Source organism: Manis pentadactyla, chromosome 4, assembly GCF_030020395.1.
Source record: "Manis pentadactyla isolate mManPen7 chromosome 4, mManPen7.hap1, whole genome shotgun sequence".
In the NCBI taxonomy this organism is placed as follows: domain Eukaryota; kingdom Metazoa; phylum Chordata; class Mammalia; order Pholidota; family Manidae; genus Manis; species Manis pentadactyla.
The window spans coordinates 160,552,059-160,579,955 of record NC_080022.1 but is presented as its reverse complement, the minus strand read 5'-3'; the positions used below and the strand labels follow the sequence as shown (position 1 = coordinate 160,579,955).

Here is a 27,897-nt window from a genome sequence, read left to right as displayed (position 1 = left end):
TCTCCCGCTCTGTTCCACGTCCCTGAGAAATGGATCCTGGAGGCCTGAAAATTAAGGCTTACCCAAGTAGGTGAGGTATCAGAATCTGTTTCCACTGAAAAAGCAATTAATTACATGCACCTTAGAATGATCCTGATGTTTTAAAATATAATCACATGGTTCTTTATTAAGAAACGAAGAGTTCCCAAAGCAAGCAGATGCTACTTACACGGTGAAGAATCTCTATTTCTCTGATGGGATATCTACTATGTGAGTGCATCAAGCGTAAGAGTTTATATATACCATCTCACTTATTTCCTGCAGCTCCCTAATAATAGAATAAGTTTTAATATCCCTAATGTGCTGATGAAGAGATTCAGAAAGTTTAAGAACATTGCCCAAATTTACATTGCTGATAAGTGATAGAGTTCACATTTGAACCTAAATCAGCTTGAATGTATGGAAAGTGCAGTGTGTCTAAAAGCCTTTAAGTTTTAACCACCAAATGATGTTACCCCCCCCCCCCCTTACTGATTTCAACAATGTTTAACATGTTGGAGGGTTTCAGACCCCTTCTGTGACACTATGCTTTATAATGCCCATATAGCTTCCCTGGAGTCATTCTGGAAGCTGTAAGTTCATAAATAATGTCTCTTCAACTCGGTCAGGCTCACAGTGCCAGCAGGAGCCAGCTGACCCCCGGCCGTGCGTGGCATCATTGCGAGCTGATGTGTCACCTCATAGTCTTGGGTTGCCGTCCCCTGGACTGTTTTGATGCGATCAGTTGTCAGTTTCAGGTCTGTTGTTTCTCTCTCCAGAAGCCCAGCCAGCAGAAGATGACAGCCCCAAAGCCCTGCCTGTGTTAGGGGAGCTGTCGGACTCTGATAATGACATCAACGAGTCGGTGTTCATCTGGGGAATCTCAGACAAAGCAGCGCAGAGGAAAACCATCTCTGCTGATGAAGGTTTGTTTCACTTGCAGCAGGAGGAGCAGCCCCAGTGCCAGCAGCGATCGGAGCCCGTGAACAGGCTGGGAAGAGGTAGCGGGAGGCTGCAGCTGCCACATGTGAGTAGCATTTTATGATTTCTCTGCAGCTGGGGAAGGGGTTTGGCTGTAAGGTGGGCGTGCATGTGTGGGCTGGGGCTTTCTGTGTGGCTGGGGGTGGGAGGGATGGTTTACACAATTAACAAGTGCATTTGGGATCTGCCTTCTTCCAAAGGAGGTGCAGGAGCATGCCCACACGCACTTGCATTTTCTCCGTCGGTCGTAGTGAATGCGAGCAGCAGGTGGAGTTTGTTGCTGTCTTGTTTTCTTCTCCGTCCCCGATGGTGGGCTGCATAGCAGAAAGACGCTTCAGTCCCAGAGAGCTTAACCGAACAGAAGGGCTCCTCCAGAGGGTTTCTTTCCCAAGTTTGTTGTGCAGATGTGTAGATCGCTATTCCTTGGCCATCAGGCTGCCCTCCGGCAGGGCGCTGATATTCTGCTAGCCATAAAGGTGCAAGAGTGACTTTTGTATCTCTGGTTCTCAGCTCGAGTTGTCTGTAGTAAACAGTATCCAATTCAATACAATTTAAACTCTCAGTTATCACCGTTAAAAGAGTTCAGTGAGCACAGTTTGGACATGGAAAAGCATGGGTTGTATTTCTTGCATCTTCTCAGCCCCAGACAAATAAGCAGGTCTCTCAGCGTTGACAGCGTCGTTGCCGTCCTAAACTTGGGGAAAGTTTTTGTATGTATCTTTTTTAAAATTAAGTTCTGGAATTTACTGTGAACGTTTGATAGATCGAAGCTGGAAAAGGGCAGGAGAGAATTTTTTTTTGCTTTTAAGCAGTCAGGCAGCTAGCAGCAGGCTGTCTTAGCATAGCGGGCTGGTTAATATCTTTGGATTATTGTTACTGATGCTAAATAATGTGCTGAGCATAAGTACACCTGGCCATAAACTTGCTTGTAAAATGGTTAACTGAAGACCTGGTTGTTTTGTTTGTTATTTTCCCGCCCTTCCTTCCTTCTCTCTTTAGAAGCTTTGATATGGCTGAAGATGTCATACTGAATGTTTACATGCATTAGCATCTTCAGTAAATGCACACAAGTCATCCTCTCCAGAAGGAAGAGGAGAAGGAGGGAACAAGGGAGGGACACTTGGTTCGTCCTAAGAGCAGGCTTTTGGCAGCTGTGCATAAGGAAGGTGGAAAAGTCAGAGACACCACACTGGGACTTGGCTGGGAGGAGAGCAGCCAGCTGATGCTTGGGTGCAGAGCCGAATGCTGTTATGCCGGAGAGTCAGGGCCCCAGCTCCCAAACTGCAGGCGGTATGCATGAAATGTGAACCCAGGGATGGGCTCCGCAGGGAAGCCTCTCAGGGAGGCAGTGCTTTCCAGCCTTTCTCATTCTGTGACACTTGGGTAAACAGATGAGGCTGCTCAAAGCTGAGGGTGAATGGCTGGGGGCTTAAGTGGCCATCCCAGTGGGAAGGGTTCAGTATTTGGAGCATCATGATATCTGGGACCCACCCATTGCATATGGGGGTCCTTGGCATATAGGCTGGGAGACTCTAACTTAAGCAACCCAGGGAATGCTTAAGAAATGAAGCAAGATGCCCGTGCTTTGTTATTTATTCTTACCATTACTAGGAGTGATGCACTGCAGAAACATTACAAAGTGGTGGGTCTGTTTTTTAAGACTTTCTCCTAATCTCAGCCTATTAGCACCTCTGGTTCTTCTCTACATTCCCTCCCAGTCTTTGTCCAAGCGTGCCTTTTGGACACAATTGTAACCATAGCCTAGATGTATGTGTTGACTCTGCTTCTTTCCCCAGTATTATTCCACAAATACTTTCCCATGTTCCCCAACAACTTTCCCATCAATGGTTAATTATGGCTGGATTAAATGAATTAAACCCTTAAGTGGATATGCCATAATCCACCATTGAAATTGCTTCTAGTTTTACCATTACTGTAATGCCACTATGAATATTTCTGTGCATAAAGCAGTGTTGCTTCCCTTTCCTTATAAAAAAAATTTGGGGGAAGAATTCTCAACATAGATACTAGGGAAGTAGCAAATATGAACATTTTTGTGGCTTTTCATGCCCATTATGAAACTGTCCTTTTGAAACGTATTTTCATTGTCCAAAACCACCAGTAATACGGTCTCGATAAACATAGATTTACCTAGAGACTTATAGAGACCAATACCTTAGGCTCCTTTTCTCTCTCTCTGAATTAAGAGCTGTAAAAGGGTATGGGTCACTTTTTAAAGCTGACTTTTGAGTTCTATTAAACTGGGCAGTAGCATCTTCCCTGGGGCAAGCCTGCAGCTTCTCGGGCTCCCTTACTTTGTCAGCTGCACCCTGAGGAATCCCAGTTCAGCAGCTGCCCTTTTCCATCGCCGTCAGGAGCGAGGAAGGAAAGGGGCAGAAGCGCTCCATCCCCTACCAGGGCACCTGAGAAAGATGAGCAGGGGGCACTGGAAAGGAGTTAGTCTTACATCATCTCCAAGCGCTGGGGCTCTGTCCTGATGGCTCCCTGGCCCTTCCGTCTTCCTCCCCATCCAGACAGAGCCAGCGTAGAGGTAAACATGCTCCTTGCACAAGGTCTGGGACTGAGGCCTGACAGAGTGGGTGGGAGTGGGGTTCTTGAGAAGGTGAGGGCTAGCTGAGCTTGTTGGGGTGAAAAGAAACATATTTTAGGGTCTCTGCTGCCGTGTGGACTTCTCCCAAATGGGTGTGCTTTAACGATAGAGGTTGGACAGGACTGGATGCCAACTTTCTTGAATAAGAGCTACAGGATGCTTCCTTTTTCAGTTCCTACATCTTATAAGAACAGTTTTATCAACAACTGATTATTTTTTTTATTTCCTTTTCCCTTGTATCTCCTCAGTTCAGAGATTCATCTGTGCTGTGCTGACCTCCTGTATAGTTCAGTATAAATTGCTTCAGTGCTAATCTCTTTTGTTCATTCCAAAATTATTTGTGCAAAGGCCAAGAGTGCCCAGCAGGAGCCAGGCAGAAACCCAGCACGCACTGGCCCACCCTGCCCTATGCAAGTGGGGAATGACAGCGTCCTGGTTGCGAGATTTTCCTACCATCCATAAGTGGGTTTGATATTTGGTTTTTTAGGGGCATTACTCTTTCAAGTCTGCAAATGCTTAATAGAAGAAGTGTTGCTTCACAAAATTAATGGGCCACTGGCCTATCTGAGCTCCAGTGGAAGCAATGGGGCAGAGGTCTGAGGACAGGAGGCCTTGCTGCTCCAGATGACAGACAGCCTAGAAGTGGTATGCTCCTGATATTCCAGAAAGAATAAAGCTTTTGTCTGCTAAGGAGAGGGCAGGAGGCTTTTAAATTGTAGCACCAAGTATTTAAGAAAGACATTAGTAAGGACTTCCCATATGCTGACACTCCTCGGTCTTCATCGTGTTTATGAGCTAGCTTCCTGCAAGATTGTACTCCGTGAGCATGGTTATACAGTTTCTGCCTTATTCTCTTCTATATTGCCTAAGCAGTCTAGCTCCACACTCTGTCTTCTTAATCATGGCCCCACTAACTAGTTTAACATTGGCTGGGGCAATGACTGAAAGTCTGAAAGGACATTAAAACTCTACCTGTAGAGCTAAAATTGACTACTGGTAATAATGATGATGATGGTGGTGGTGGTGGTTTTTACAGCAATAGTGACTACCATTATTTGCTGTGCATCAGTCACTTTTTGCAGAAGCTCTGTGCATTCATTTTGATTGAATTCTCACAACAGCTATAAACGATGGCCTTATCTCTATTTCACCAGTGAAGAAAGTCAAGCTCTGAGATGTTCTGTAACCTGTTAAGGTCCAAAAGAGCTAGTGAGTGTGACTCTGAGCTTATTACCTTTGACTTCACCTCACTGACATACCAACTTAGCACTGGATCAAGGGCCAGAACAGTCATAACAAAGGCTTTGCCTGGGACAGCGGAGAAGGACTCAGTGGCTCTTCTGATCTCTTTCAACTTAGGGTTCTAGAATGGCTTTTAGATCCTCCTTCCATGATGCTGCACAGAACTTTAGGTCTTGGTCCATGCCTGGTACTGCCTCAAAGGCAAGTTAAAGGAAGAAGGCTCTGAAAAAATATCACCATGGAGCCAGTCACTGGCACACTTGTTAGAGAAAGACAAGAACCCCAGCTGAGCACCTGCCTTTGTTCAGTGCTCTAGACCCGTGCTGTCCAATCTAGCAGCCATTAGCCACATGTGGCAACTGAACACTTGAAATGTAGCTAGTTCAGTCTGAGGTGTGTAATAAGTTAAAAGCACAGACCAGATTTTAACAGCTTTGTATTTAAAAAATGAGGATTATCTTAATAAATTTATATAGGTTACAAATTGAAATGATAATGTTTTGAATATAATGGGCTAAATAAAATATATTCTTAAAATGAATCTCCCCTGTTTCTTTCAAACTGTTTAAAAATTGTAGTAAAATACACATTACATAAAATTCATCATCTTAACTGCTTTTAAGTGTACAATTCAACAGTGTTAAGTACACGCACATTGCCATGCAACCTATCTCTGGAACTCTTTCCAGTCTTGCAAAACTGATATTCTATGCAGATGAAACTCCCCATTTCCCTTTCCCTCAGCCCCTGGCAAGCACCCTCCTACTTTCTCTCCCTAGGACTTTGACTACTACTCTAAGTACCTCATATAAATGGAGTCATATTTGGTTTTTGACTGGCTTGTTTCATTTCGCATAATGCCCCAAGCTTCATCCACGTTGCAGCATGTGTCAAAATTTCCTTCCTTTTTAAGGCTGAATAACATTCTACTGTGTGTATATATCACATTTTGCTTGTCCTCTCATTCATCAGTGGACATTTGGTTGCTCCCAACTCTTCCTACTTTTTAAAAAAAGGTGACTTTTACAACATTTAAAAGTACATTTATGTTTTGCATTTGTGGTTTAGGTTGTATTGCTATCATATAGAGCTGCTCTGAACTTTTGTCTCTTCCTGAAGGTCTCCTCCTTCTCACCCCCATATACAAGGTCTCCCCTACTCTTTTTCAGATGGTACTTTGGCCTCCCTCTTCCCCCTTCCTTAAGACCTGAACCCAGAATCTTAGCTCTGATCACATACTCCCTTTTATGAAGATCAATGAAAGACTGTCACATTTAGAAAGGCAAAGCTTTCTATAACTGAATGAAACTATGACATTTCTCAAGAGGACTATTTCCTTTTTCCATACATAAATAGGAGGCCCAATAAGTTGGAAATGAGAAGGAAAAGCTTTTGAAGTGATTTGATGTTTTTAAAAGTCAATGGCTTTCCTCAGCTCACAGTCTGAGAGTGAATTTTATTAACCACCAAGCAGGAAAGAGTACAAAACAATAAAGCATAAATTCAGAGCCGAGATCTATACCAGCCTCTCATTTCTGAAATATAGGTTCCATAGAAAGACCTAGGTATAAGGAGATTCAAGATGCTGGAATATTGTCAGCATCTTCTGAATTCCCATCATTTACAGGATAAAGCCTAAAAGCCTTTGCATGACACCCAAGGCCTTTCAACTTTCCAATCCCTTTTCATACCACTCCTCCCAGGCCTCTCTATAAGAAGAAAAGTATTACTTACTAGTCCCCAAATGTGCAGTCTCTCCAAGGCCTGCCACTTGGACAATGTTCTTACTTTAGCCTGAATGTACCCCACCCACCCTTACAAACCCAGTGAAAACTCATTCTTCATTCTTACTCATTCTTCAGGACATAATTCAAAGGTCACCCTCTCTGGGAAGCATCCCCTGACCCAGGTGTCCATCAGTGTCGCAGCAGGAAAGATGGCACAGTCCCACGAGTGGCCACAGGGAGGTGTATGGCGGGGCTCTTTGCAATACAGTGGGCAAGGTTAAGGGAACCCGAGATGGAGCGGTGAGACAATCCAAGCTAGTACCCACAGGCAGCAGGAAGGGGGAGGCAGTTACTGAGACGTACCCAGTGATGAGAGGGACTTACAGACAGGAGCTGTGGCCTCTCCTATAACAGTGCAGTCCCTGCCAGTGTGACAGGGAGGAGCTCTCACTCTCCACCCTCCGATGTCCTCCAGTGCCACCTGGAAACCAGAAGGCACCAGTGTCCAAAGGATGCAGTTCACAGAGGTCACTTCCAAGCGCATAGAGCAGTTAGGAAAAGGTGAAGGGTGGACCTAGAGAGGCAAATGGAGACTGTCTAGTGCAAGCCTCTATTTCATATTCAGAAACATTCCCTCTCTTCCCAAGACTGCTAAGCAGTACCATTTACACTATAAGATAAAAATCTATCATGTACTTGAATTATTCAATTAAATGTATTTTTCCCAACTACACAGAAAACAATGAGTTCTTTGAAGGTCAAACTCATTCCTCTCTTTCGTACATTGAATGAATGAATCTGGATAACCTATAGTGATTCTAGATTGGGGATTTCCCAATGAGTTGGATATATAGGACTAATATCCTCCTTCTTTGAGCCCCAGCTAGGGAGCTAAAATGACCCAAATAAGTGACTCTCAGTGTCTTGTTATACTGCAATTGGTGGCACATTAAGTCATAAGGAATTGAGGAACCTGAACTCAAGTGGTAGGAATCAGCAGTAAGTTAGACCAACCATGAAAATAAGTGTCTGGATAGATGCTCAGGAGAAATAAAGCAGTTCTTTGAATTAAAGTCAGCAGAAGTGAAAAAAACAAAGAAAAAAATATTTATATATAGAGAGAGAGAATATCACGTGCCTATTCATGGTCTTTGTAATTTGGATTTTTTTCATATAGTTTGGAGAGACAGACTAGAGAATTTAATGCTTTGAACCAAAAGCCACTGAAATGAGAGTCGGGGCACATTAAGAAACACCAGTGGGGCAGTGGATAGCATGAGGCCGAATGGAGACTGACACTGGCAGTGAAGGCACTTTCAAGGCTGTGGATGATCAAGGACTAATTTTACCAGGCCGACTAGCCTCCTCACCCAACCAGTGAATGAGGACTCATCTTTGAACTAGGTCAGTGTATTTTGGGTTTAGCTCGATGGCTCCATTTTTAACCTGGAGTTTGGCGATTGTGTTAGTCTCCTAGGACTAGTCTCTTAGGACTGCCGTAACTAATTAACCACAAACTGGGTGGCTTAAAACAACAAAAATGTATTCTGTCACACTTTGCAGGAGGTCAGCATCCTGAAGTGAAGGACACAAGGGCCAGGCTCCCTCTGAGGCTCTAGCAGGGAATCCTTGGTGGCCTCTTCCAGCTTCTGGTGGCCCAGGCCTTTGCCAGCTCGGGGCTGCATCCCTGCAGCGTCTGCCTCCATCCTCCCAGAGCCCTTTCCCCGGGGCTCTCCTGTGTGCCTGCGTTTCTCACATTTCCCTCTCTTTTCTCTTAGAAGGACACCAGTTTTTGGATTGATCTCATCTGGAAATCTTTAATTATGTCTGCATAGACCTTGTTTCCAAATAAGGTCACATTCCTAAGTCCTGGTGGTTTAGGAATGGACATACTTCTGAGGGACCATGACCTACAGAGGTCATGCTGCTCATGTTAGCCTCTTTTCCAAAGTCAAGCCTTTCCCTTGAGTCCACATTCTCTCATTTTCCTGAATCTAGGATCTTGCTGCTTCCATGATTTCCATTTTCTCTTGTGTATCTTTAACATCTTCAGCTGATCCTCCCCTTCAGCCTGCACATATACTTAGTTCCTTCCTCACCACAAACAAATCACCTTCTCTCTGCCTGATCTTACCTTTGAAATTGAAACCTCTTTCTAACAGCACCACCCCACACCCCCACCACCACACCAAGGAAGGACCCCTCCTCTCCATCAGGTCAGTCATTTCTGCACTGCCTTTTGCTCTCATTACAAAAACTGCCTTTCTGAAGTAACCAGGAACCATAAGCTCAGCTTCTTTTTGGTTCTCCTGATCCTCTCTGCAAAGCCTCATTCTCTTGGCCACCTCTTCCTGCTCGAGGTTCCTCTCTTACCTCCAGGAGTCAAGTCACGGCTTGCAGAGAAAAAGCATCCTCAACTACTCCTGCCCAGCTGCTAATGGATTATTGCCTAAACTTAACGTGTTGGATTTCTCCACTTCCATGCCACATGGGTTGACTTTTCTTTAAAAGTCAACTTTAAAAATCTACTTAAAGCAAAAGTAACATTTCCAACCACCTTTCAGTAGTCAAAAGGTGGCTTATTACTTTTAAATAAAAGAATACTTATTACAACAAAGATACTGTATCCAAAGTAGCATTACATCCCTTTAGCAGGTTTGAACCAGCTACCCTCACCTAGTCATCATGTGGCCCCAGGAAGGCCACCCAGACAAGGACTCAGCCCAGTTCTCTGCAGTTACATAAGAAGTGGATTGAGACTCTGGCCATGGTGACTCTCAGCGTCTTTTCTCTATGGCAAGGGTTTATAGTGTCTGCAGAACAAGGGGCCGCTAGCCATTCCCTGATTGGTCAGTCTTTGTGTGTGTGGCTGTGCACCCTCTGGGTGCTACAAGAGAAGAAGGATTTGTGAGCTCAGTGATTGTTCAGACTCCAGACAGCAGCAGAGTGTGACTGGCTCTGCCCCCTTTACAATCTTACTTACAGTTATTTTTTTTAGAAAAACATCTATTTGATCAAGATTTTTGAATCCATTGGAATAAATCCTTGTAGAGCATGCTGCTATAAAATTTCAACTTCCTTTATATTGACAGTTATGTCTCTTCTTATTCCTAATATTACTCATGTGTTCTTGATCTTTATTTTTATTTTTCATTAATCATTTCAACAGACCAGCTTTTGGTTTTGCTGATTAATTTTGCTTAACTGTTTCACTGATTTAGTTTCTTTCAACTTTTATTGACATAGAGTGTACATCCAAAAAGGCACACATAGTACAGCTCCGTGGATTTTCACAAAGTGACTGCACTCATGTAATCAACACTAGATGGAGAAATAAAATGGTACCAGCACAGCCTCCCAGAAGACCCCCCATGAGCCTTCAATCAACTACCCCACAAGGGTAGCATTATTCTCCCTCTGAATAGCATAAATTCATTTTGTCGGGTTTTCTACTTCTTATACAATGTATTTATATAAAATGTCTGTATGCTTTTGTGTCTGGTTTTATTCATTCTTAAGGAAAGTTTCTCATCTGTAACCTACTTTGAATGTTATCAGGATTGGAGACAATGTAAGTCAGCAGGCACAGGTTTAGCTGCAGCAGATATGTGTGGGTGGCACTTATCATGAAAAGATGGCATTATCTACAGATGCCATACAGATGAAGTGGACATGAGAAGTCTTGAGAAGTAAGGAATGTGTGTAGTGGACAAAGCCCAGAGAATTTATCCTGACAAGTCTCCACACATGTCCTGGCCGGGAGCAAGACTGGAAGACTCATGTCAGAGAGGAAAATATTGGTACCTCCTTTCCAACTGTACAATGAAATGATAAGTACCAGGTTTATTACTTTCCTAACATTTTATTATAAAAATTTTCAAACACATTGAAACATTGAATTTTACAGTGAACACCCATATATCCAACCACCTAGATTCTACAATTAATATTTTACTCTGTATACTTTATCACGTATTTGTGTCTGTTCATTCATTCATCCATCTTTATTTTTATGCATTTCAGAGAAGTTACAGGCTCTAGCAGTGGATTTTTTTTAATTGAGATGAAGTTCACTTAACATAAAATTAGCCATTGTAAACTGAATAATTCAGTGGCATTTAGTTTATTCATAATGTTGTACAACTACCACATTTATCTAGTTCCTAAACATCTTCATCACTCCAAAATAAAGCTCCTTTCCAATTAAGTGGTTACTCTCTATTCCCTTTTGCTCCCAGTCCTTGGTGACCACCAATCTGCTATCTGTTTCTATGGATTTTCCTATTCTAGATATGTCATGTAAATGGAATCATATGATATGTGATGTTTTGGAGCTGACTTCTTTCACTTAGCATAATGTTTTTAAAGTTCATCCACATTCTAACATGTATCAGTACTCCATTCCTTTTCATGGCTGAGTGATACTCCACTGTATGGGTAAACCACAATTTACATATCCATTTGTCTTTTGGTGGACATTTGGGGTGTCCTCACAGCTATTGTGTACTTGAACATTTTTGTACAAGGATTTGTTTAAGAACTTATTTTCAATTTGGGGGTATATATGTAGGAGAGAAATTGCTGGTTTGTGTGGTCATTCTATGCTTTAGTTGTTGTGGAACTACCAAGCTATCTTTCTGGTAGTAGGTTTTTAAACCCCAAGAAATCTCTTGCTCAAAATGGGCAAACTGTCGTTAGATTAAATGCTGTGCCTCCATCACCAGCTATTAGCAGTTACTTAGCCTAAGCCTGATGCTCCTGATTAGTCTCCTTCCTGGATAAAAATACACAGGGATTTCAGTGGCACATGAGAGGAGAAGCTGACTATGCAGGCTACAGGCTACAGTTTCCTCTTGTCTCCTACAGCATGTGTCACCCACCTGGCACTGGAGGGGCTGGGTGGTCATCTGTGGGACACAGACTGCTCGGTTAATGGTTCCTGTTGTGTGACCAGTGAGTCTCCATTCCAGAAAACAGCCACACAGAGCAAGATCCCTCTGATACCCCATGAGGCCTGAATGGCTGAAGCAGCTCCAGTCCCCTTCATGAGTTCCTGGCTACTACTAGAAGCTAAATACAACAGATCTGGGCTGAAGAGAAGGGAGTTTGTTGAAGAGATGCATGGGAGTGGCAACCTCTGCAACAGATGCCGACAGCTGGCATGAGATTTCAGAGGGCAATGCCTGCTCTGCTAGCCTGAGAAAACAGGAAAAATTCCAACTATTGCATGCTATCATCTGTGCCTTAGTAGCATTTGTTTTTAACTGTGGACTTAATTGCTGTTTCACTGGCTCCTATTTCTTCTTCCCCAAGAAAAATGGAATCTTTGAAATTCCCATGGAAGCACATCCAATTGCCACTTCTGTTCCAACTTAAAGACAGAATCATCCCTAATACTGAAAACAAATCTGTTATTGGCAAAGTAGACCCAAGTGTTGCTCCTGCAGAGTCAGGAACAGGAAGCAACACAGTGTCAGAGTGGCCCAAAGACTGCAACAGATTAGCAAAGGCTGTTTAGAGGCATGCCAGTAATCCAACACACTTGTACTCCAGGTTACCATGTACAAATGCCATTCACGAAGAATTTGGTCAGGCAAGCAGATGGGTGCTGGTAGATCTTGATTTGCAGATGAAGAGCTCCAGATCAAAGAAAGAGGCTATGCAACTTATTCATGGCCTTAGAGCTAGCAGGAAACAGACCCAGAGCTCAAACTAGTATGAGTTCTAGTGTATGAGAAAAAGATAATGAACAACCCTGGTGTTGGGAAAATAAAACTCTGGAGTCACATAGAACCTGGAGTTGAACTGTTTGAACTATGACTCAGTCACCGACCAGCCACATAACCACAAGCAGGCCATTTAGCCCTCCTCCCCCAGCCCAGCTTTCTTTTCTTTATTTTCCTCCTCTGTACAGTGGATTCGATGACCCTTGTAAGATTGATATGAAGATAAAATGAAATAATGTAATGGAATATTTTACATACTTGCAATTGCTCAAAAAACTAGCTTTCCTGACCACCCTAGACCACATGAGAGATCCTAGAAAATCGGTTACCATTACTTCTTCAGCCCTTGCTCTTTTCTTCCAAAGTGTCTGAAACCACACATGATCCAGCCCTCAAGCAGAGCTCTTTCAAATGAGGAGATACTATCCTTACCTTAAGAATAATGGGGGTGCTTTCAGATGAGGTGACACTGCAGTTGGAGGGTAAGAAGAATCGATGTTCATTACTCCATTGGGATAAACATTTGTTTATAAGCACAGCAGTCAGAAAGCAAAACCTGATCACAGACAGGCTCATTAGTCACAAGGCTGGCTTTGCAAAGGGCCACTTAGTTAAGGCAGTGACTCTAACATGAAAGGGTGGAGAGAACAGGAACACTGTGGCCTGGTATACTGTTCATTAGTGATTATTCTAGTCCTAGCTCAGCAAGCTTTTTCTAAGAGAGGTTAGTCCAGATTTTGGAGGAGGACAGTATCTAGCGTTGTTGGCAGTCTTGGGCAACTGGTAGCCTTTCATCCGGTTGTGAAATTTCTGAAGTAGGCAAACTTGAGAATCAGACTGAGAAGCAGGAATGTCTTGTCAAATTTCACAGAAAATTTTGGTCCCCAAGGACAGAAATAAACCTCCTGGGCCATTGCAGAGCAGAATAGAGCTGACTGCCCTTTGTCTGCTACAGAATTTGGAACTTGCCGGACTTGGGAAAGGTCGTTCAGTCTGAACCTTTTACATTCGTGTTCCAGTAGCACTAGTTCTTTAATTTGGAATTTTCATTCGTGACAATTGTTATATTACTGGTAATATTTATGTCATTATGCTCTACAAACAGACAGTGTGAGCCTTAAATTAATAAGCGTTCACTCAACACCCACAGGCCAGCAGGTGCTGCTACAATGGGGAAAGGTATGCAGAGTGCATGGAGAGAGAAGACCTAATTTATTTTTCACATTTTGTAAGCACATTTGTGTTACGTAAGTGCTCAGCACATTTGCATAATCTGCTAGTTGAATGAGTAAAATGACAACACATAATTGCCTTCAGTATGTGAGGATGTAATCGCTGTTATTGTTATAATTACCCTCATTTGCAGAGTACCAACTATAGGGGGTACCACATGAGGACAGCAGAGGGCAGTCATCAGGAGCAGCAACCCTGAAGCCACATTGCTGTGTTTGGATCCTGACTGCCACTTACTCGCTGTATATCCTGCAAAAGGAGCTTGATTTCTTTGTGCTTTAGTTTCTCCAGCCATGCTTAGAATGGGACGGTCACAATGGTGTTTGCCTTATAGTATTTTTATATAGACTAAATGAAGTAACCTCTATAATGAGATTGGAACAGTACTTGCACAATGTAACAATAATAATAATACACAGACGTGCATGCAAACACACATGCACACACACATACATACTGGGCAATCTGCCATTTTATACATGAGGAAGCTGAGTCCTAAAGCCTCAGGCTCAGGGTAAGCTTGAAACTTGGGTTGGTCTTGCTCCAAGTACATTCTCCTTCCACAAAGCCCACTGCATCCTGATAATGACAATATGCCAATCCTGGAGGGCTTGCAGAAGATGTTCAGGGGATAGAAAGGCCTTCTTCCTTCACTAATAAGGCAGCGCTCTCTCATGCCTCCTTCTCCAGAACAGAGCATGTCTACAACATATATACCATTCTATCCTTCCTATAGCTGGAGAAAGTCCCCATTTCCAAAAGGACAGTCTCTGTCTCTTCAAGGAATGTGACAAAGGAACTCCAAGAGATTCCTACCCTACTTATAATATACTCCCTCAGTTACTACTCTAAGGAAAGAAATGCAGCCTCAGAGATGCATCCTAAAAGAGCAATAGTTGCAGGTACCACTCCACACCCTTTGTAAAGGCAGCATGACCTTGAGGTCTGTGGTCCATGGAAGATCCTAGGAGCTGGGTTAGACTGGCCAAGATGAGAATTTTAAGTTAGGATCACCAAAACCAGGACAGTCATTGTGGTAAGGAAAAATCACAGTCAAAGAGGGAACCAGACATCAAGGTAGAGAAGCAGTATAAACTGTCTATTCTGAAAAGCAGGAAGTAAAAGTGAAGACAGGTCAAACTCTGAAGCTGACCCAAACCTGTCTTCCAAATCTCAATAATTTATAGGCATCAGAGAGCAGAGTATGAGGTTGAGTGGGGTAGGCAGCTCCAGATAGTCTGAGCATACTGTTGGAAATTGGTGCTTGGAGTCTTATTGTTTAAAAGGGGCTATGCAAGGCTGGTGACAAACAAGGTCCCCTTGCTCTATAAAAAGAATCTCTAGAGTTTTAGTCCAATGAAAGTTAATCTGATGTAGAATTTTCTCTTTAGTCTTAAAACAATGGGGATACCTTGGGGAATTTTTAAGTCAACGATACATATCAAAAGCATATCCCTACTCAATTATGCTAAATAGGCCATTTAGTAACAAGAAGCAGGAAGGTAAGAAATACCTAAAATCCTGGCGTAAACATCAGAGTGTTTACTACATTTAGCAGCCTCTTGGTGGTGTTTTCTATGATACTTCCTCCATGCCCCAGAAGATTCAGGGTGCAACTCATCCATTAACTGAATGCCAGGAACTCCAAACACTGTGCTGAATACATCATCTTGTATAAGTCTCACAACAACCCTCAGAAGCAATTATTGTTATCTCTATTTAATGGAGAAATTTTGGATTGTGTTCTAGCCATTGTGTTGTTATGATGTAGAGATTCTGGATTGTGTTAAATTCCTCCAAAGAGTGTTGATGTTCTTCTTTCAGTGGGCAGTAAGTTGCTTAGACTCAAGTTGCCTACTCTATCTTGCCTGTGGTGGATAACACCTCAAATCTCAGTTCAACTCTTTTTTCCTTTAGCTGGGTGGTTTGCAGTCTGCCTCATGCATGTATATGTAGGCCAAGGGGCAGCCAGAGATTTGGGCAGAGTTGACACATGCAAAGCTGGAGCTCCCCTATTTTTCATTCTCCTTTCTGGGCTTCCTGTTTCACTTTCCACAGGCTGTGGTCACCTTGGGTTTTGTCTCCGATTTCCTCAAACTAGAAAGATGGTAGGTTTTCCCTTAATTCCTTCAGTTGTGTCACACCATGACTAAGGCCCATCCTCAGGACAAAGGTGCAACAAAACAGGGAACTCACCCTCCGTTGATTTCTTCTTCCAAGTTTCAGATCTTGTCTAACATCTGGTTGCTTTTGTTGGCTCTCTAGAGACTGGGTATATTTTACCTTTTTAATATTTTGTCTAAAGTTTTTAGCTGTTGTTTGTGAAGATTGGTCTGCTGGGAACTTACTTCATCTTTCCGAATGCAGAGCTCCAGAAAATGTTCAACTACTACCACTAGTTACTCTTTGTCATTGTTCTTGGGATTGGACTTTTGTTGAGTCACAGAATCACAGACACCCTGGGCGGGTGTTCCGGAGCTGAGCCACGAAAGCAGCTGCGCTATGCCTCTGAGACGTGGAGTTTCTGTCCATCTGCAAGGTGTGCTGAGCAGCGGTCCTCTCCAGTACTCTGCAGGATATCACCCTCCCCAAGTTCCCAGCTTTATGTGGGGAGAAGGGAGAAGAGTCATTTTCCTGGCTAAAGCACAGCTGGTGAGGTGTTGGTTCTCCCTCAGCCCCATCTCCCTCAGAGGACGCATAGCAAACAGCTCTCTCTTTGGAGACAGGAGACTTGCCACAGTGCACAGCACAGCCGAACATGACAGGACTGTGTTTTAGAGTGACTGAGGAGGCATAAGTGTCCCTGTCCAAGTTCTTGCTGCTCTTAGGGGATCACAGAAGTGGGCCAGCTCACTTTTATAATCCATGCTGATGGAGCTTGGAGTTTGTCTGTGGAACAGGAGCCACAAAGTATGTTTCCTATAAGGAGTGTGGTGTGTATCTCTGGCAAGGGCCAAAAGACATTGTGATTGCCACCAGGCTGGTCCTCCTTGCTGCTTGACAACAAGGTACTCCTCAGGCGCCTCCTTATCAGTGGACACCACAATTCACGGCACCCATTTGAAAATATGAACACTTCTGCCTCCCCGCTGCCTTGGCACCAACAGCACCATGGAGATGTAGCTGTTATCATTAGGGATGACACCGGCAGTGTGCCCAAACCGGGCAATGGCACAAGGGGCTGTCACTCCTGGAGTCTGACCTCTGCCCCAGTTATCCCCCCAAGCTGGGCATTGTCAAAAGAAGTCAAAAGACATAGTGGAATCAGAAAGAAGAGAAGGGAAGGCCCCATGCAAAAGATGCTATGAGAATGAGAATGTAGCCTGGACATTGTGTAAGATTTTAATAACCCGGTCTGGGTTAAAAAAAATAAGTAAAACAGGATGACACAAAAAGAAGCAGCTGCTCTAGGCAGACGGAGAGTTTGGGCCAAGAAAGGAACTTGCAGTTCTGAGGATAAAGTGGAATTTGTGTCTGAACCTGACCTAGTGGTCACTCTTTCACACCCCCTGCATGCACAGAACTCCCGATCTAGGTGCTCTAAAGAAGACTGGCAGATGTGAGCATAGAAATTTAACCTCTGTTAAGTCGAGAGATGCCTTAAATGGTGAAAACACAAGTGAGAGAGCTGTAGAACCTATTTACAGTAATAAACTCAAAAATATGTCAACAAAGACAGCCCAGAAGAAGAGGACAATTACATAACTCACAAACAGATACACGCAAGCTAACAAACAAAAGAGGCCTCATTTCTCAAGGATCAATTGAAATGCAAATTAAAACACAGAAATACATTTCTTCGTCTATTATGCTGGCAAAAGTATAAATGATTTTTAATATCCAGTGTTGGTGTGGTGGGCAGAGGGAGGTGATGTAGGGGAGAAGGACATTCTCATCTCATGTTGCTGAGGTTCAGGTCAGAATTATACAGTCTTTTCAGAGGGCACTTAACAGTACCTGTCAAAACTTAAGTGTGCTTCCCTTTGACAAACCATTCTACTCTCAGGAACCTATCTTATAGAGAGCCCTCCAGGTGTACAAGGATAAACGTACAGGGATGTTCACTGCTACAATTAGAAATTGCAATAAACCAGAGACAACCTAAATGCCCAACAGGAAGGGAATTGCTAAAAACATTACGGCAAACCCACACAATTTGGGATTTAGGATTCAGGCATTCTACTCAGCTACTACAAAAATGAAGTTTATCTGCATGAACAACAGAGAAGCTTGTCCAAGGTAATTGTTGAGTGGCATAAGCAAGTGGCTAAACCTTCCTATGTGTCAAGCTCCATTCTCAGAACTTTACTTTAATTCACCCATTTAATCCTCTATGATTAAATTGCTCTATTATTAGGACTATGGTCACCATCCCCATTTTAGCCAAGGAGGCAAAGTTGGCTCCAGAATTCATGTCCCTAACTTATGATATACCGTCCCTCATTTGTGTGTGTGCGCGTGTATATGTGTTATGTGTTCATAGAGGCATAGTAAGCGTACAAGTTTTGGAAAGATGATACAGTGTATTTCTGTAGTGTGTCACCCAATTCTCCCTTGGAAAGCGAGGCACGTGCTCTCCCACATGCTCCAGTGCCAGCTACCAGGGACTTACAGCTCAGTCTGTCCATAGGAACTGCCCTCTGCCAAAGGGAGCTGCCTCCTAGTTTGCACCCCCTTCTTCTGGGGTTGAGGGGCACCTCACATCTGGTGAATGGTGGAAGGCATGGCATGCAAAGGCCCTTGCCTCCTTTTAGGACAGTTCTGACCATCCATCCCTGTTCCAAGAATCAGCTGAAGCCTTTATGGAAACTATCTCAGTTCCATGTCTCCCTCTACCCAGTCCTGCTTCCTTCACTCCTCTGCAGCTCTGCGGACCAGGACACTTTTTAGTCACCATTGTTCAGGCTAATCTCCACCTCAGAGTCTATTTCTCACAGAGCTGGGAGCCAGAGAGTGGAGGGAGAGGTGAGAAAGGGACTTTGTTTAATACATATTTCTTTTGTGTGTGAATTTTACTCAGTGAATATGTATTACATGTGTTAATTTCCAAAAGACCGATATAAAGCATAAAAACAAAGTTAAGACTGCTGCTGTAATTCTTTAGCCAACAAAGAACAAAATTGGGACCATAGAATCTGACTAGAGATTTGTGTCCAGGGAAGACAATAGCAGAGCTCTCATTTATTTTTTAGGGCTCTCACCTGAAAAATAAAATGCCTCTCCACTGTGCCTGGGTTTTCTCTCCTGATACAACCAAAAATTTTTTTTGCTTTTCTTTCTCCAAATTTTCTCTGAAGACTTGATATTTTTGAATCTCCATGGGCACTGTTGTCAGAGGCTGAAGGAAGCCTGTTGCATTTTCTAACAGATCCTGCGCAGAGAATGGGAGGCACTGAACCTTGTTAGAGTCCAAATGTATTGTTTAAGGCAAAACAAAAGACATGGTTATTTAGGTCATTGAGAGAGAGGAAGATTTGCTGATGGAAAGGAGATAGGTTTAGTGGTAAGAACAGGAGCCCAGTCATTTTCAGATCTCCATTTTATTTATAAAATCAGTGCCCAGTTTGTTCATTCATTCTCTGTGCCTTCATTCATTCATTCATCAAAAGGTTACTGAGTGCCTATTTCCTGCCAAGTATTGTGCTGTTGGGAGGTATATTGGCTCGATCAAGAACTGATGAAACAGCATCATGAATTACTGATTGGTGAGTTACTATCTGGATGTAAGAATGTGCCTTTAGTAAACCTGGTCCAGAGGAAGACAGCCTGCTGCCGTACCTGTCACATAAAGCTCTCAAGGGCTCAGTACATTTGAGAGGATGTGAATCACTCTAGCCTGTAGAAAAAACTCCTGGAGAATTTTCTTTCCTGGGTGATTGCAGAGATTTCATCTGATAATATGTGGAACTAAAGTGAGAGATTTTCAGTCAAATGTGGATATCACTGACATTGTGATGACTGTGAATGACAAAAGCAGCCCTTTGCACTTAAAGAATTTGGGTGAGTGATCACATGTAGTCACATGGGATCAGGAGCTGACAGTCACAGAGTTAAAATCACATGTGCAAATGGGAACTGCAGGAAAGCAAAGTAGGCTTTCAGGGAATGAATAAATTAATAACTGATTGAATGATACTGAACTGTGCTTAGAAAAATGCTTTATACATTGTAGGCACTCAATAAAATTCACTAGAACAAAGTGGAGAGCTAAAGCATATGTACTGTGGACCTCACTACCTTTCAGTCTTCCCCGCCGCATATTTTGAGCACCTACTATGGTTCAGACCTTAAACCAGACCCTGATGCCTTTGCACATGTGAAGTCAAACCGTGTTTTACAATTCCAAGCAAACTGTCTCCCCCACTCCCTCCTACTCTTCTGCCATTAGCAGACCTTTTAAAAAGTGAATCTATGTTGAGAAAGAGAGAAAAGAGAGAAACAATAAAAGCTCAAAGTCCTGTCACATGTAGTTTTTGAACTTAAACCTAACTGGCTCTTGAACCTATTCTTCTGACAAAGAATCTGCTCTTGGAATCACAGAAGCATTATTCCACTGCAGTGATGACTAAGATATTTTTAGCTTTCCATATTCCGACTTGAAGCAGAATATAACAGTGGAGCTGTCCAGGAGTAAGAAGAAACAGGTGGCCAGAGAGCAGGAACTTCTGGCATCATGCAGACTCAGAGCAGCGGTTGCTGAAGGAAAATCCAGTCTGGCACTCAAGCTCAACTGTGTTAGAGATAAGATAGGACCTCAGCTAGCAGAAGGCACCGTGGAAGGTTTACATGTAGGTAGGCATGAATACCATTGCCTATTCTTGAATAGTCATCTGACAGCAATGGCAGTGCCATGCTTACCTGAAACTTCACTAATTTGATACCAGCTGACAAAAAGAAAAGGATTCAAATTCCTGTGTCCTCAGGAGGGTACCAGGAAGGCAGAAGCAGCCCAGTGAAAACACTGGCAACCTGGAGGGCTTGTGCTCCAGGGAAGGGGATCATCAGATACCTATTCAGACCTATTATAGCCTTGTGGGAGTTCAGGCCCTGCAGTGTCATAACTCGTGAAGTTTCAAGAAAAGCAGGAAATCTTGACTTTTATTGAAATCTCTCAAAGTTTAAAAAAAATAGGCACCACCCAGAGGCATGTGTTGGTTAGGTTTCACTAATGGGAGGCCTGGAAGGCAAAGGGCTGCATGAGCAACAGTGAGCAGGGAAACGGAAGATCAATAGACTGTCGTCATGGCAACCAAGTACCGGTACAAATACCGGTACAAATGATGCCAGGGGAATAGAACTTCCTCCCTTCTTTCCGTTTTTCTTTCTAAGGTTTGGCAGTTAGAGCAAAACTAAGAAAGATGCTATGTGAGTAGAGACCTTATTTCCCAGGTACAACATGTTTGGTCTTTCTCTCACATTGTTCTCTGGGCTTTTGCTGCAACTCCAAGAGGTCTGGAAAGGCCCCCACAGTTCCAAAGCGGCTTTGCTTCCCAACTTGTGCACGGGCTGTGAATCTGAGCATAGCAAGCAGGGCTCCAGTTGTTCACTGGGCAAAGGCCCAGCCCTTCCTCATCTGCTAGCAGTGTATATTTGGGGGATTTTAGTACACGGTGAAGAACTAAAATATGATCCTGTCACCAACCTTTTTTCAGTTCTGACAAAATGTACCATGTGCTATCCTTTGCCTTCTCTCCTTTTATTTTCTGGATCTTCACTTAACTTTCTGAGACTTCTTTACCAGTCATGGTGCAGAAGGCCTTCAAGGTTGTAAGATGAAGTGGAAAAAGTTGGCTAGGAGCGTGGAAACCTAGGCCAGTTCTGATCAAGCTAACTGAGTGACTGGACAAGCCCCTCTGAATCTGTTATCTGGGCTTATAATGCGAGGATGATAAGGCAAGAGATTACTCTGGTTTCAGGAGCCTCTGACTTACGGACAGGTGATCTGGGCTCAGTGTAGGCTTTGACATGACTTAGATGTGTGACGCTGGCTAGATCTCCAGGTCTCAGTTTCCCAATGGCAAAATAAATGTGCCGATTTGTTTGTTCATTCAACAAATAGTTGTTGAACTCCTTACATGTGCCAGGTTGTTTAGAGGTTAGACTAATGTTAAATGTCTCAGTTATGTCTTAGCCTTCACTGGCCAAGTGGGTTGAATATTGACCTCCAAAAGATATGTCCATATCCTAATTCCCGGAACCTGTGAATGTGACCTTACTTGGAAAAAAAGTGTCTTCGCTGATATAACTAAAAGATTTTGAGAAGAGATCATCCTGGATTATCCAGGTGGGTTCTGAACCATATGACAAGTGTCCTTACAAGAGACACAAAGAGATGGGATCCATAGAAGAGAAGGCTGTGAAGACGGAGGCAGAGACTGGAATCACGCGGCCTCAAGCCGAGGAAGCCCGTTAGGCACCGGAGGCTGGAAAAGGCCAGGAAAGATTCTCCTCTGGAACCTTTGCCCAGCAAAGCCAACACCCCTGATTTCAGACTTCTGGCTTCCGGCGTGGTGAAGAAACACATTTCTGTGGTAAAGAAACAAGTTCTGGTCATTTGTTGTAACAGGCAGCTTTAGGGAAGTAATACAAATGGACTCGGGCCAACCAGCTGGCAACTTAACTTCTTGCCGTTTGTGAGACCATCTGTGGATGCTCAGAGGGCTTTCACGAAGCGGCAGCCCCGTTGGGTGCTGCTCCCAGGCCCAGCCCAGCCATCTGAAGGGTCCTTGCCCTCAGGCCACCATGGCCTCCGCCACGTGACCCTGCGGTGTCCCCACGCTGGCTTAGCAGGAGAACACAGCTCATTCACAGGTTCAGGACGACTGTGAAGTAGCCTGGAGGAGTTTTCTTGCTTAATAGGCCTGTTCTTCCCCTTGGAAAGTTTGAATCTAAGGCACAAAGAAGGAGACGTTAATTGTTAGAAGATGCAAAAGAAGCGACTTGAAGAACCCACAGGAGGAGGAACCGGTACAGAGAATTAGGAGCCACAAAAGCTTCAGGCAAACTGAAGCTCTGAGGTAAAGAATGTTTGCTTTTAAAAATCAATTTATGAAGATTGAAAGTGGATTGGCTTCCACTGGTAAAAGGATTTCAGTTTCCAAGTTTGAATTTTTAATGTCTCCTTGCCTCTCTCCCCATTTGTCAGTGTATTTTCAGGTTTCTCCGTTTAAGGTCCTTATCAGGCCAGCCAGGGACTCTACCCAGTTCTTCTCTTTGGACTTCTTACCTGAACCGGATGTTGAGGACGTGCCTGTCCTGGCCAGCAGGCTCGGCTCCTGGAAACAACAATGAGCAAGGGTCCAGCCCTAAAATGTCTTCTCCCTTTCCCATGCTGGGGAACGTACGCAGCGTCCTAGAGAAGCCACATGTAGTGTCATAGAGCCCGCATCACACGGCGGTTCTAGCTGCTTGCCTAGCACCTGCTTCACACTTTCCCTGAACACTGCTAACAGGAAAGGGCACTAATGTAGTAACTATCGTCTCTCCAACTCCAGCATCCTGTCAAGTGGCATAGTGGGGATTTAGCATGAATTATCTCAGATCCTCACAATACTTCTGTCAAAGGGAATTATGGGCTCCCTTTTTAGGAATTATGAACAATATTTATCTGGCAGGGAGTGTGTGAGGATCCTAGATAATGCATCTGAATGGCACACAAAAAACATTTCTGTGTCGGGTGCTGCAGCAGCTACTATGAGACCGAAGAGGAAGCTCAGGAGGCTGAGTAACTTCTCCAAGTCTCACAGACATGCACGGAGGGCGCCAGAGCTTGACCCCTGGTCTGTTTGATCCTCGTCTGCAGTGGGGTGCTGAGATTTCTAAGCTTTAACCATGCCTGCATTTACTGAGATGGCCTGGATTGCCCTGGAAGGGGACACTGGGGCCACACAGTGCTCCTCACAGTCAGTGGAGAAGTGACTAGATCACTCTGGGAAACACTGACTGTGACCCTCGCCTGGCTGCAGCAAGTACATAGAGTCCACTGAAAGGCCTTGCTGCTTCCCAGGGAGGCAGTTGTTTCTTTATCTGGGCGGTATTGTCTGAACACAACTGAAACCCCCTGCTTTCAGCCCTGTATACCTACTGCCCCCTTCACCCTTCAGGGCCATTTAGCACCCATGGAATAAGCTGGTTTCCCTGGACTGGCTAGTGGCATCCATTTACATTTTCACCTCCAAGGAAAGCTGCAAATGGGTCCCAGTGACTCATTTGTTAAATGCTATTTTTGTGGAAGCACCTGTCCACTCCTCCCAGCTGAACACTTTGATGGATATCCTACCCATTCTTCTAGACCAAAGGTTGGAAAACCGCAGTTGTGGACCAAGTCTAGCTCACTGCCTGCTTTTATAAATAAAGTTTTATTGTAACACTGCCACACATATGTGTGCATATTATCTGTGGTTGCTTTGGCACTGCAATGGCAGAGTTGAGTAGCTGTGACAGCCTGTATTATGACCCACAAAGCCATTTACAGAAAAGTTTGCTAAGCCCTGTCCTAGTTAGGCACATTTTTCTATGCACATATGTGAGCATGTGTGCATGTGCGCATGTGTAACCAGTTACTGAGGGCTCTCAGCCCTTTAGACAAAAGCATGAAAGATTTTATTAATTCCAGTAACCATCTGTAACTAGATTATGTTGTTCTTACTCCATGTCTGGATAGAGGCACCTTTAATGATGTCTTAGTCCAGTTCCATAATTTTTAGCCACTTTGAGTAATTAAAAGTCTTAGTCTGGTAAATGGATAAACACAGTTCTGTTTTAGTTTGTTATTTTTAATTTCACCTTAAAACTCAATCTGAAGCTCTTCTCCTGCCTTTTCTGTAGCTGTGGCCCTAGATGCTTGAGGAGAACATACAACCTGGTTGCAGAATACCTCCCTGTCTCCCTTTCCTCATCACAAAACACCCACAGTTCAGGGGAGAAAAGGGAGAGGAGGAAAAAGCTAAAAATTCCATACTTTCAGGGTGAGGTTGCATTCCTCTCGTTGGCTGGACAAACCTATTGATGTAGTTCTACCAGCCCTGAGAGTAGGGGGTGATTCCAACAGGCAGTGTGGATAGTGGGTTGATTCCCAGCCATTGGCAGCATCTTGCCTCATGTGGCCACTTCCTCAGCTGATTACTAGATGGTGGTGGTCACCCTGCATTTCTTATGGCTCTCTTTGCATCTCCACCCGTCAATACCGCATGGGTCCACCTATGTAGCTTCCACCCTCATCTACTCATCCTTGCCCTCTCTAGGGACATGATTCCCTCCATCTGTCTCTCTCTTGTTCTCCTTTCCCCTGACTGACATCTAACAAGGGAAACTACCCCAGTCTCCCCTTTTTGCAGACACTGGTCATCCTAAAATGGGATTTGGAAGCTTCAGCTTCCTGTGGGCAGCCTTTGAGAAATGCTAAGCTCTTAATTCAACCCTTGCATTGCTCACAAGGGTGATCACCTCTTTAGCATCTCTTCTCAATCTGCCGGGAGGAAGGGAGAAGGGAGGCAAGGGGCTAATGTAGTAGGGCAGTTTGGCCACTCCTAGCATGACTTAGAGAGAGATGGCCATGACTGGTGGCCATGAGCAGTGGCTTTCTGTAGAATGTAGGGTGCTTAGCATAATTTGTCCTCATCTTTGGACCATAACCATTGTTTTGAGAAAAAAAAATACCGTTTGAGATCTTGAGAAGTTTGTGTTTGTATGTGTGTATATGGAGGTGGCAGATAAGAAAAGAGACTCTTTTTGAGAAAAATAGGATAATATTCGCTATACCAAAACTTATTTTGTCAATTCAGTAATAGATTGTGAACACCCAACTTTGCATGTGTAGATCTATGCTAACCTTTATTTTAAATGAATTGTAATTGACATATAACATTATTTTAGTTTTCAGTGTACAATGCAATGACTCGATATTTGTATGTGTTAACTTTTTTAATGTCTACATAATACTCCATCTTATATCATCCCTAATATATTTATCCATTTCCCTATTAATGGACATTTAGATCATCTATAAGCCTTCACTACCATACATGACACTGAAATAAATAGACTCATACACATATCCTTGCACTTGATTGTAATTATTTCCCTGGAAGACATTTCTAAAGGTGGACTTGCATGTCAGGGCATGCACATTTTTATTCCAATAGACAGTTCTAAAATGAGACTGACTGTTCATTAGCACCCCCATTAAACAGCGAATTAAAGAGTTTTTTAATTTTTCTCTCACTTACTCACCAATACAGAATAGTAACAATCATTTTAAACTTTGCTAGTAAGAGCTGGGAGCGTGGTATCATCTTTTTTCTTCCTCCTAAGGTAAATTCAGTTCAATTCAGTAGATGTATTAGGTATAAGACACAGTGATAGTAAGAAGACACATCTCTGCTTATATCCCCATGAAGATAAAGTCAGTGAAGGGTGGCTCTAGGACATAAGGGCAGCACTGTCTTTGGAACCAGACAGACTGGGAATCCATCTGTGGCTTTGCTCTTTACCATCCAGGTCACCTCTAACAATACCTCCCTGAGCCTCTGTTCCCTCATCCCAATATGTGCAGGGTAATAGAGTTGTGCTTGGCACATTTTTGCTAATAAACGACATCTACTACCACTATTGCAAGAAAGACTTTTATAAGTGTAAATGATATGCATTGAAAAAATAGGAATGAAAAGTTGTGCTCTGGCTGTTAAAAGGGGAATGACATTCAGGAAAGACTCATGGATTTGGGTTGGGTTTGCTCCCTGGTAAGATGGGGCTGCCAAGGAAGGACCATCATGGAAAAAGGCACAGAGGAAAACGCATGGCATGTTAAGGATGGGATGCGGCATAGGATGCAGTCGGAGTAGTCAGAGCAGAGAATGCAGGGAGTGAAACGGGGATGTGTAAGCTGTGGGCCCGACTGTGGAGGGCTACATCCCAGAAGTAGTTTATTTCCAACTGATCAGCAGTAGAGAGGAACTGAAAGTTTTGGAGGAGGAGAAAAACAGAGGCAAGAGAGCAATGTTTCACTTGAAAGGTAAACCTTGTAAGGGCTTCTAATGTGCCACATTCAACTTGTTTATATATTAACTTCTCTTAATAAGAACAGTGACCCAAAACCATGATGAACTAAAATAGCAATGTCCCTCTCCAATTTACAGAAAAAAATTTAGATGTAGAATTGTTCCTTTGCTTTGGTTTTGCTCCTATCCTTTTTTTTCTTTCTTAAGTCTTTGGTATCCACAAACACTTGTCCATGCTAGACTCTAATATAAAATCATGTCTGGTTTATCATAAAATTTTATAGTATTTGCTTTATTTAAATGTCTATTTTATTTTATTAAAGTTTATTTTCTTTTAATACCAGTCCTCCTTGTTATTTGCAGTGAGCATGAGGAATTCTGGGCCTCCACCCCTGGAACACTAGGGAACCATCATTGTAAATTATGAGCATCTTCAGGGCAGCAACTGCATTATTCATTCCTGTCTCCCTGACAGCTGGTTCAGAGCTTAGAATGTAGTAGCTCCTCAAAGGACGTTGAAGTAAATAAAATACTCAACTCTGTTGACAATAATGGCACTTAAAAGAAGAGATATAATTAAAGACCTGTACCAACTAAGCAGAGAAGTTAGTAAATGGGTCAACAAAAATGGCAGACACACAATAAAAATGTGTTAATCAAAATTGCAAGACAAAATGGAACTGTAGGTATGATACAGCAAAGCCATTGAGTATCATTGTGCAACTGATATGCAGTCTTTATTTTAAATAAATAGGGTTTATTTTGTTTATCAATTAAAATATACTTTCCAAACACTTCATTTTTCTTCCAAACAAATGAAACACACACTCTGTTCACTTCTCACTAGCTCAACACAAATTACCTATAATACTCAACATTTTTTTTACCCCAACATTTGACACAGGAATGGCAACAGATTGTTTAGCCAGTTTTCACAATTCTGGAGCAGGAGGTTATTTGTTGAAAAATATTTCCATTTATCGAGAGATGTTGTTCCCTGAAGGGATGTGAACACTGTGTTCAAAGCACTTCCTTATAAAGCAAACTGGGAGCAAGCTCATTTTTCGATGTTGCTAACATCCCAATTTGAATTACTTCAACCAAAAAGGACAAATGCTCTAAACTGGCTTAACTCAAAGCAGCCAGTGGATATGTGGTTAATTTTCAAAGAAAACCACTTATTTCAGAGAATTGTGAGTCCAGCCAGGGCTTCAGAGGTAAATGTATGAACTGCTTTCGTTGGTAAATAATCCTGGAACATACAGGAAACTTGCTTGTGGGTACACGGAGAGGTAGCTCCCACTATATAATTTCTAGGACTACAATTAAAAAACATTATTAATGGCAAACAGCCTTATCTG

At 43.1% G+C, this 27,897-nt stretch overlaps 1 protein-coding gene across 1 annotated transcript in view; it reads left to right on the top strand.

Moving 5' to 3' along the window:
* The first annotated feature begins 809 nt into the window (after positions 1–809).
* ANKFN1 (ankyrin repeat and fibronectin type III domain containing 1) overlaps positions 810–27,897 on the top strand; it is a 359,764-nt gene continuing 332,676 nt past the window's right edge. The window contains exon 1 of the mRNA XM_057501323.1: positions 810–1,045. The gene's annotated coding sequence lies outside the window, so the exon portion shown is untranslated. The remainder of the gene's footprint in view (positions 1,046–27,897) is intronic.